The sequence below is a fragment of the Fukomys damarensis genome, unplaced genomic scaffold (genome assembly GCF_012274545.1).
Source record: "Fukomys damarensis isolate Sample0158 unplaced genomic scaffold, DMR_v1.0_HiC HiC_scaffold_34, whole genome shotgun sequence".
NCBI classification, from domain to species: domain Eukaryota; kingdom Metazoa; phylum Chordata; class Mammalia; order Rodentia; family Bathyergidae; genus Fukomys; species Fukomys damarensis.
The window spans coordinates 22,569,017-22,580,349 of NW_022900946.1; the positions used below are offsets into that span (position 1 = coordinate 22,569,017).

The 11,333-nt window shown below is 41.5% G+C and overlaps 1 pseudogene; it reads left to right on the plus strand.

Annotated features, from left to right (window-relative positions):
• Window positions 1-11,333, plus strand: part of LOC117284121 — a 15,857-nt pseudogene that overhangs the window by 3,514 nt on the left and 1,010 nt on the right.

Consider the following 11,333-nt stretch of genomic DNA (forward strand, 5'->3'; position numbering starts at 1 on the left):
AAAAAAAAAAAAAAAAGGAATCAGAGTATTCATTCTTTCTTACAACATATTATGTATTAATCTGTATTGTCTTTTTCACTTAATATATCCTGGAAATCATTCTCTACAAGTTCACAGGAATTTATTTTTCTTTTATTCCTTGTATCTGCACAATTCTGTTATATGGGAATACCCCTTAGTTTATTCAACCTGGATAGACACCTAAGTTTTCTTGTTACTCGTTTATTCTGCTGTGTTTTGTTTCTCGGTACCAGGGATTGAACTCAGGACCTTGCACTTGCAAGACAGGCATGGCGCCAGTGAGCTAAATCCTCAGCCCTTATTTGTTTTGTTTTAAGACTGAGTCTCACTAAATTGCCCACGTGGGACTCAATCTTGGAATCCTCCTTCCTCAGCTTTCAGACAGCTGGGATTACAGGGGTGGATCAGCATGTCCAGCTTTGGTCCCAAATTTTCTATCACAGACAGTGCTGTGCTGATGAGGATTATTAAGGTCAAAGGGTAAACACACGCACAGATATTGCCAAATTCAGCCTCACTAGCTTATGAAAGCATGCCTATCACCCATGAGTCTCACCAACACAATGTCTGCATGTCTGAAATTTCCATTAATATGTTGGATGAGATTTTACTGTCCATTCCTCTTATCATGAGTGAGACTGTGTGTTTTCTTTCCCTTTGGGGCTGGGGATTGAACCCAGGCCTACCATATACACATCAGACATGTACCTCGAAGCTTCATTCCCAGGCCCTATGTTTCATGTTTTACCCGCTTTTCCAGCAGGTTTTTGCCCACACACACAACATCTTGAATTGTGAGAGGTTTTATATTAGCCTTTTATCTATGATTCACTTCATATTTTTAAAATTATGACTGAGAGCACCTACTCAAAAATACACTGGCATTGACGGGCATAGTGGCACACACCTGTAATCCCAGCACTTGGGAGGCCGAGGCAGGAGGATCACTGTGAGTTCAAGACCAGCCTGGGCTACAAAGTGATTTCCAGGGCAGTCTGAACTACATAGTGAGAGCCTGTCTCAAAAATAATAATAATAATAAATTTTTTTAAAAATACACCGGTGCATTCCTGTAATCCTAGCTACTTGGGAAACTGAGTCAAGAGGATAACAAGTTTGAGGCACCCTGAGCAACAGAGCAAGACCCTGTCTCAAAATTTAAAAAAATAAAAAGGGCTGGGAACTGGGCCTGTTGATGCACACCTGAAATCCCAGCACTCATGAGGCTGAAGCAGGAAAACCAGGTGTTTGAGGCCAGCCTGGGCTACACAGTTGAGTTCAATGCCATCTAAACTGCATAGTGAGACCCTATCTCAAAAAAAAAAAAAAAGGTACATAAAGAAGTCCTGAAGTCCTCCACTGGCACAGCTATAAGGACTAGGGTTTGATTCCATAGCACTTAAATGTCAGTAACGTTCTGAGGAAAAGCAAGACACTGGCCACGCTCTGCTCAGCTCTCCAAGAACTCCCAGTTTTCTAACCATTCTCATCACTAACATGTTCTCATTGCTGAAGCTTTTTGTTATTGTTTCTTTAGACAGTGTCTCATTAATATACTCCAGGATGGTCTCAAATTCAGCTTCTCCATTCCTGGGATTACAGGCACTGGCCACCACACCCGGCTAGAATGAAGTTTTTTGTTTTGGGGTTTGTTGGTTTGTTTGTTTTGAGGCTGGGTCTCACTATGTAATTCAGGCTGGCTTTGAACTCAGTACATAGCTCAGGATGGCCTTGAACTTGTGGTGATCCTCTTGCCTCAGCCTCCCTAGTGCTGGGAATACAGGGGTATTCCCACCACATCTGGCCAAAGTAATTTTTAGAAACACACACACACACACACACACACACACACAGACTCCTCTTGCCTCAGAGTACAATTCTTTTTGACAAAAGTTTCTTAAAGTTATATTGCATTCCAGAATGCCCATCTGGGAGCCAATATTCAAGAACTGTAGGTTTTTTCTGTGTGTGTGGTACTGGGGACTGAACTTGGGACCTTGTGCTTATGAGGCAGGCAGCAGAACCACTGAACTAAATTCCCGGGCTGGCATTTTCTAATATAGATTTTTCTGGGCTGGGGATTTGGCTCAGTGGTTCCACTGCCTGCTTCGCAAGCGCAAGGGTCTGAGTTCGATCCCAGGTACCAAAAAATATAGATAGATAGATAGAGAGATAGATATAGATAGATACTGATTTTTCTACATATCAATAAAAATTAACAGTCTGGCCCAGGAGGGGTAGTTCATGACTGTAATTTCAGCTACTCAGAAGGTTGAGGCAGGAGGAACACAAGTTCCAGGCCAGCCTAGACAATTTAGTGAGAACTTGTTTCTAAATAAAAAATGTCAGAAGTAATAGCCTATGCCTATAATCCCAGCACTCTGGGAGGTTATGGCAGAAGAATCAAAAGTCCAAGTCCAGGCTGGGCAACTTAGTGACTTAGTAAGACCCTATCTTAAAATAAAAAATAAAAAGGGGCTGGAGATGTAGCTCAGTGTGAAAGTTCTATGTTCAATCTCCAGTACTAAATAAACAAAAAGGGTTAGGAATGTAGTTCAGTAGTAGTGCACTTGCCTAGCATATGTGGCTCACTGTGTTCAATCCTCAGTACCAAAAGAGAAAGAAAATGAATAATACATCTTCAATAAGCATATGCACCAGGCATGATAACACATGCCTGTAATCCCAGCACTTCGGAGGCTGAAGCAGGAGAATCTCCATGAGTTGGAGGCTAGCCTGGACTACATTGTGAGATCCTGTCTTTAAAAAAAAAAAAAAAAAAAAAAAAAAAAAAAAAAAGCATATACACGTTAATTCAATGTTCTATAAAATTTTTTACCATAAAATCTATTTCTTGAGCCAAGGATATAGCTCAGCAGCACAGCCTTTGTCTGGCAAGTATGAGGTCCTGAGTTCAATCCCCAATACAAAAAAATAAAAAAACTATTTCTTTATATATATTCTAGGTTTCAATATAAATCTTTTTCTTTTTCTTTTTGAGACAGGGTCATGCTGTGTAGTTGAGGCTGACCTTGAATTCACTGTATAGTCCAGATTGGTGTTGAACTTGTGACAATCCTCCTGCCTCAGCCTCACAAGTGCTGTGATTACAGGCGTGCACCACCACACCCAGCTATAATTTTAAGTAATATAAAATACACAGTATTTTATCTTTGGCTTACTTTTTTTTTCCGAATACTGGAAATTGAACCCAAGGCCTTTCACACTGAGCTGCATCCCCAGCTGTTTTTATATTTTTCATTTTGAGACAGGGTCTTGCCAAGTCACTAAACTGCTCATACTCTTAGGTCAGCATGCACCATCATGCCCAGTTGAATTTTTTTTTCCTAAAGACTGTAATCATTTTACTAGATTTTCTTTTGTATTGTTTGAAATATGTGCCATGTCCAACAGGCACTAATTTACAAAATAATTAAAAGAAAACCAGTAATAGAAAATTTAGCTAATACCTTAAATGAAACCAATCTCATTCCCAGCATCCCCCGCCTACATAATCATCTCCCCAAAATATGGATATGTAGAACTAAAATTAGTTTTAATATTGTGTGTGTGTGTGTGTGTGTGTGTCTTGTGTCTTACTGGGGACAGAACTGAGAGCCTTCACAATGAGCTACATCCTCAGCCCTTTTTATTTTTTGAGATAGGTTCTCACTAAGCTAAATCACCCAGGCTAAGCTAGAACTTTTTGATCCTCCTGTCTCAGCCTCCTCAAGTGCTAGGATTACAGATGTGTGTTAACATTTATTCAAGACTTCTTTCATATGCATAATTTTTACACAGTTGTAATTATGGTAGTAGACCATTCTATTCACTTGTAAGGACTAGTCTAAGTTTGGAGTCTGTGTAATTACCATTTTTAAGAGCTATACAATAATCTTAAATGAGTGCCTAACCCTCTGTCTGAAATTTCAATAACTAATGTTTACAATGTTTTCAGAATTTAAACAAAATAAACATTTGGAAGGAAAGCAACCCATAACTTGGTGCCCTTTACCATGGAATTAAATTCCTCCTATATGTCAAACCCTAAACTGGGCCTAATTCTTGTGCCCTAACCCTTGACAATTTTGAATCTTCCCAGGGACAAGGAAACCTAATGGTCTTCCCTTAAAGGATACACCTAACCCTAGAAACCTTCAATTTCAAAACACAGGTCAAAAAGCAGATTCAAAGTAAAAACATGGGAGGAAGCCAGGCATGATGGTTCACACCTGTGATCCTAGCACTTGGGAGGCTGACGCAGGAGGATCAGTGTGAATTTGAGGTCAGCCTGGGCTAAACAGTGAGTTCAAGGCCAGCCTGAACTACACAGCAAGACCCTGTCTCAAAAAACAAAAACATACACACACAAAAAAGTAACAACATAAGGATCATATCATTTTTGTACAATGAAGTATGTATTACATACATTTTAATTTACCTATTAAGTAGTTACATCCCTCCAACGATCCTCCTGGTTGGTGAAATTACAAGTGATCTTTATTTTTCTTATTTTATTACTTACTGGTGCTATTTAGTGTGTGTGTAGGCATGGGCACTCTCACACACAACTGCGAGTGATCAAACCCAGTGCCTTGCACATGACAGGCAAGTGCTCTAACCATCTAGCCACATTCCCAGCCCTGGCTTTTTTTTTTTTTTTTTTTTTTTTTTTGGTACCCAGGATTGAACTCAAGTCTTTGTGCTTACAAGGCAGGCGCAATGTCACTAAGCTAAATTCCCAGCTGCTGACTTCTTTTTATAAAACAGTGAACATCTATAAAAATTAACATGGCTTTAATAGATTCATTCATAGGAAAATGGATACATATTGAAGATATACTCCTAAGTGAAATAAATAAGGCACACATGTATAAATACCGAATAGTTTCTCTGGTGTGAATAATCTGCGCAATAAAGGGAAAAGAAAAAAATGTGAGATAATGAAAAGATGGAAATAAAGTATCTGTAGATGGGGAGGGGAGGAGGGGGTGAAGGGAGGGCAGAGGTAAGGGGAAAAAATGAGAACCAAGACTTGTCATGTAGAGGTACAAGATTCCAACAATGAATGTAACTGTACTGTATCCCTAAAATCAATTGATACAAGGTAAAAATTAGCATGGCTTCTACCCAATATGATTGCAATTATACACTCTTGTATAGAGTCACAAGTATATATGTATAAAATAGCCTAGAGAGAAATGTACTGAAACGCTGATAGTATCTCAGGATAGTGGGATTACTGGTCATTTTCCATCTTATAACTGTTTTAAAAATTCAGATAGTGGGCTGGGGATTTAGCTCAGTGGTTCCACTGCCCGCCTGCCAAGCGCAAGGATCTGAGTTTGATCTCCAGTACCAAAAAAAAAAATTAGATAGTTGGGTCTAATGACACACACCTGTAACCCCAGCACTCAAAGAGACTGAAGCAAAAGGATTTCAAGTTTAAGGCCAGCCTGGACTACACAATGAGACCCTTTCTCAAAAATAATTAATTAATTAAAAATTCATAAAATATACTTAAATAATTTAAAATGCTACCCTCACACAAAGATTAATTAAAAAACAGTACACATGGTACTCCTGAAAAAGTACGCAAAAATCAAGATAATCAAATTGCTATCATCAAGGACAATAATGTAATTGGCACAAGGGTCTTTCACATGCTCAGTATACTAAAATCTCAAGGTGGAAAGCAGAGAAATCAGTACGTTGCTTTAACAACGTGTTTGAGTTTTTATTTGGTTTGAGTTTTGGTTTTTTTGTGTGTGCCAGGCATCAAACTTGGGACCTTGAGCTAAATCCCTGTCCCTGGTTTTTGGTTTTTTGAAACAGGGTGTCACTATGTAGCTCAGGCTGGCCTTGAACTCACTATTTAGCCCAGGCTGGCCTCTAATTCTCAGTGATCCTCCTGCCTCAGCCTCCCAAGTACTGGGATTACAGGTATGTGCCATCACAACAACATGTTACTTTATACTTTTTTAAAAAGGCATGTTTTAGGGCACTAACAAAGCTGCCTATAATCCAAGACCAAACAGAATTTCATCTGTCCTTTAGCAATTCATCACTCTACACACAGATCCAGAGGTACACACTCGCTCAACTCATTTACACACATTCCACCCACAAACACATCCCACTCCTCTATACATGCTCCCACACATACTACCACACACCCCAGCTTACCACACCCCCCACTGACAGATTCACAGCCACCCCAATCCAAAGTTAAGAGAGACTGCAAAAAAACACTGGAGCAACTCTAAGGGCAGCCAAACATCCCTGGGAACTAACTACCCACTGCTACTACTTGAGACAAAAAGCAGGGAGACCTCTGCACAACCACGTCCCCTTCAGTCTACTGTACTAAGGACGGCTCACCACCATTACCAAAGGGCACTCAGTACATCAATCAGCAGGGTTTTCTAGAAAAGATCAGTGACTGTTAAATGCAAATGCTTGACTCCAAAAATAAAATGTGAAGATAATCTTTATAAATAAATTTTTCACCAAAGGTGATGGCGCATGCCTATAATCTCAGCACTTGGGAGGCTGAGGCAGGAGCACTGCTGAAAGTTTAAAACCAGCCAGGGCTACACTGTGAGTTTAAGGCCAGCCCGAACTACATAGCGAGTCCCTGTCTCAAAACAACAAAATAATAATAGTAACAATAATTTTAAAAAGGAACCAATTCTTTCTCACAACACTCTAGAAGTTATTTCACAATCTCCACTGTAAGATGGGTTGGTGGTGACTACAAAGGCATTAGCCCTCTCTCATTGTGGAGTTCATGTCAGAGACAGTGGGCATCTTGAATGGAATCTATTCCAACTCCACACCTGCAACCTGGATATATAACTATAAAGTCTTGCTCTGCTGTGGTTCACTTCCTCCTTTGCCTGCCGATTCCTGTGACATAACAGTGGGTTATGTCACACCACACCTGATCCACCACCAAATGATACAATGAGATCCAAACACACCATGACACTGCTGAAGAAACAGGAACACCACAGCATCTGTATGATAAATGGAATGGAGCTGCCCTATTAAAAATTCAGATAACCCACTTAAATAATTTAAAATGCTACCTTCATAACAGGTTACATAAAAAACACTGGACATGCTATCTCTGAAAATAGGCAAAAATCAAGATAATCTAGCTGCCATCATCAAGAACAGCAATGTGACTGGCCAGAGTCTATCATACAATCAGTATGTTGAAACCTCAAAGTGGAAAGTACAGAAAAATATTGCTCTTTATTGTTCCTTATTGCTATCATAAACCTATTGTTCTTTATTGCTATCATCAGGCATATATGAACGTCCATAGGGGTTCTGAAAAAAACACAAAATGTTTAAAAAAGAATCCTGGCCAGGCATGGTGGCACAAGCTTATAATCCCAGCACTTAGGAGGCTAAGGCAGGAGGATCACCATGAATTCCAAGCCAGCATGGGCTACATAGTGAGTTCAAAGCCACCCTGAACTACAGGGCAAGACCCTGTCTCAAAAAAAGAATTCTAGGACCAGGGATTTGGCTCAGTGGTTCTGCTGCCTGCCTGGGAAGCCCAAGGGCCAAGTTCTAAACTGGTATGGTGCCTCCAGTCTATAATCCCATCAGTCTAGGAAGCTGAGGCAGGAGGATCAAAAGTTCCAGACTGGGGCCAGAGGTTTAGCTCAGTGGTGCCACTGCCTGCCTTGCAAGTGCAAGGACCTGAGTTTGATTCCTGGTACCAAAAAAAAAAAGTTCCAGCCTGGTCTGGGCAACTTAGTGACTGACCAAGGCTCTGTCTCCAAAATGAAAATGTTTTAAAGGCTGGAGATATAGCTCAGTGCCAAGGCCTTGGACTTAATTCCCAGTACTAGGTGAAAAAAAAAAAAAAATCCTAAAGTCCACTAAAGCATGCCTGCAATCGTAGCTACTCCAGAGACTAAAGCATGAGGATCAAAAGTTCCAGGTCAGGGCCGGGATTTAGCTCAGTGGTTCTGTCACCTGCCTCACAAGCGCAAGGACTTGAGTTCAATCCTCGGTACCAAAAAAAAAAAAAAAGTTCCATGTCAGTCTGGGCAATCTAATGAGACCCTGTCTCAAAATAAAATTTCATTCATTCATTCATTCATTTATTTATTTTTGATACCAGGGATTGAACTCGGGTCCTTGCGCTTGCAAGGCAGGCCATTGAACCGCTGAGTTAAATCCCCAGTCCAAAATAAAATTTTAAAAAGAGCTGGGGATATAGCTCTTTCCTAGTAAGTATAAGGTTCTAGTTAAATTCTGAGTATTACCAAAAATTAAAATTAAAAATTCCTTCTCATTTGAAGATATATACATACTGAGATTTTTAAGGATGAAATAATATACAATAATGCCGGGAATTAGCTTCACAACTACGGAAGTCAAGCCTGTGGCACATGTCTGTAATCCCAGCTCTTCAGAGGCTGAAGTAAGAGAACTGGGAGTTGAAGTCAGTCTGGGCTAAGAAGCAAGGCCAGGCCTGATGACACTGTTCAAAAAACAACAACAAGGGGGTATAGTTTACTGATGAACCAATATTCTTTTTTTTTTTTTTTTTTTCAGTACCAGGGATCAAAATTGGATCCTCACGTTTGCAAGTCAGGTGGTGGAACCACTGAGCTAAATCCCTGGCCCTGAACCAATATTCTTGAAACATTGGGGAGGGGCTCACTACAATACTCTATTTTTGCTTTTGGTGGTTTTGTCATTGTTGTTGTTGTCTGGAGACAGGGACTTGTTACGTGGTATAGGCAGCCCTTGAACTCAATATGTAGTCCAGGCTGACCCTGAACTTGGAATGATCCTCCTGTCTCAGCCTCCTAAGTGCTGGGATTAGAGGCGTGTGCTACCATGACTGGCCTGCATGTGTCATTATAAAAGATTTAAAATATTCAACAAGAAGAATGTTTCACTCCATCATCAGCAAATATTTCTCTTCTGCTCCTCTATAATGTACCCTCATTTAGGCCTGGAGAAAAGTAAGCCTGAGTCATTCATAATAAAGGCTACCAAAGCTTACACAGACACAAAAAACCAACCTGTCATTACTCTGCACATTATCTGCTCCAAAATAGCAGCTAAGACAGTTCAAAGAAATCAAGAGCTCCCTTCCACTCTCCCCAGAAGCTAGCCCAAGTCCAAGCACCTGGATCAGCCCAACACTGCTGCTCCTGAGGAGTCAGAAGCAGAGCTATGCCATAGGACATCCTCTTCACTCTCCATTCCCACTAAGACCTTAGTCATCCGGGTCTCCCCAAAACTTCAAACTCACCTGGAGCCATCAGAACAAAGAATTTTGAGCCATTTCTACTCTGTTTGGTGTTTTGGTTTTGGGGTTTTTTGGGGAGACACAGTCTCACTATGTAACCCAGGATGGCCTTGAACTCAGGGTGATCTTCCTACCTCGGCCTCCAAATGCTAGGTATACTGGTATGAACCACCATCCCCAGTTTTTGACCTACTTCTATTTTGTGATTACAAGAAAGCTTAGCCTCAAAAAGCAATCTAGCTGCCATGTACCTCACAAGTGCAAAGTCCCGAATTCGGTCCCCAGTACAAAAAAAAAATCTAAAATTTTTCCCACTGTGATCAGCTGGGGATATTGTAACAAAAGATCTTTCTCAAAGAGGGTTTTATGGAAGTCAAAAAATGAAGCTTGAGCCAGGCGTGGTGGTACATGCCTGTAATCCCAGCACTCGGGAGGCTGGGGCAGGAGGATCACTGTGAGTTTAAGACCAGCCTGGGCTACATAGTGAGTTCCAGGGTAGTCTGAACTACACAGCGAGACCTTGTCTCAAAAAACAGAAACAAAATGAAACTTGGTAGAGGAGTATTTTGAGCCACACATGTATAAGGAGCCATCTCCCAAGTGAGGAGACAAAGATCTACCTCTATCCATATCTACGGAGCTGGAGAAAGCTATTTAACCTTTCTCAGCTTCCTATAAAGTGAGGATGAAACCTGCATTCCTAGTTCCCACTTCAGAGAATAGTAGCAATGTGGCAATGAAAACACAAGTGAGCAGAGTCAGGTTATGGTAAAGAAGATTGTAAATGTAGCATTGACCTGACGTATCTGACTGGTGTAATTAGACAAGAGTTAAATTTGCAGAGAAAAAAACATATCCCACTACTACACTACCACCAAGGATACTCAAGGCACTCTGCAGCCCAGGAGTAAGAAGAAAAAAAAAAAAACCTGGACCAGCAACCAAAACCCAAGTTAATCACACAGGAAATAATCAGGCACATAGCTGTTTTCCCACTGAACTTGATGAACACTGATGTCCAGGAAGCTTCAGGCACTTACACATCCTTCTAGGCATAAATTCAACAGGGAGCACTGAATTACTGGAATCTGGTTCTTCACATCTACCGCTCAATGGATACTATTAATATCAGGGGACACATGGGTCCTTTCTAAAGGTTCTTAATGCTGTGATTGACACCCGAAATAGCAGTGCATATCTCTTGTCTTAAAGACTTCTTGCCTCAGACATGCATATGTACTTGAACAACCATTTAATAAATGCTTGCATGTGAGAGACTAGTAACATACAAATACTAGCAGATCAGCACTTCAGGGATTTCCTACCACTAAAATATTTAAAAGTGAACACGATAATCTATTTGAAGTCTCCAGGATTATAAATTGAGCACACAAGGGCGGCGGGGGGGCAGACTTAGCTCAGTGGTTCCGCTGCTTGCCTTGGAAGCGCAAGGACCCACCCCGGTACCTAAATAAATAGATAATAAAAAATAAATTGGGCATACAAAGCTCTAGTGAATGCTGAGGACGACAAAAAGGTAGGGGACTCCTGGCCAGCCTCCCCAGCAGCCTCCTGCGGAGTGGGACCCAGCACACCACTGTGTCTCCCTCGCTGGCTGTGCAGCTCATCTTTCAGGCAAGAGCGGAGAAGGCCCTAATGGGAGTTCTGCTAGACTCGGCAAGTGTCTCGGAGCAACCCGGCTCATTCCCTTCACTATACCTATCTTGGAAGGCACGGAAGTGAACACCTTTAATTCCTAGGCCCTTCTGAAAGCGCTGCCTCCCAAACGAGATGAAATCTAGTAGAATAAACATCGAGGACGTACAGTAAAGTGGCAGTGCCCAAAACAGGAGTCTCCCAGTCTGGCCCTCTGCGGTCCTCACTCGGGCCGCCGAGGGTCCCCTCTCTACCTATATCCAGAAGTGGTGGCAGGTGTGGCGCCAGAGGAGGACAACCTGGCTTCCCCGAGCGGCCCCCACCCCCGCAAACAAGCCCCGAACCCGCGCTTCCCCGCCGGCCCGTTACC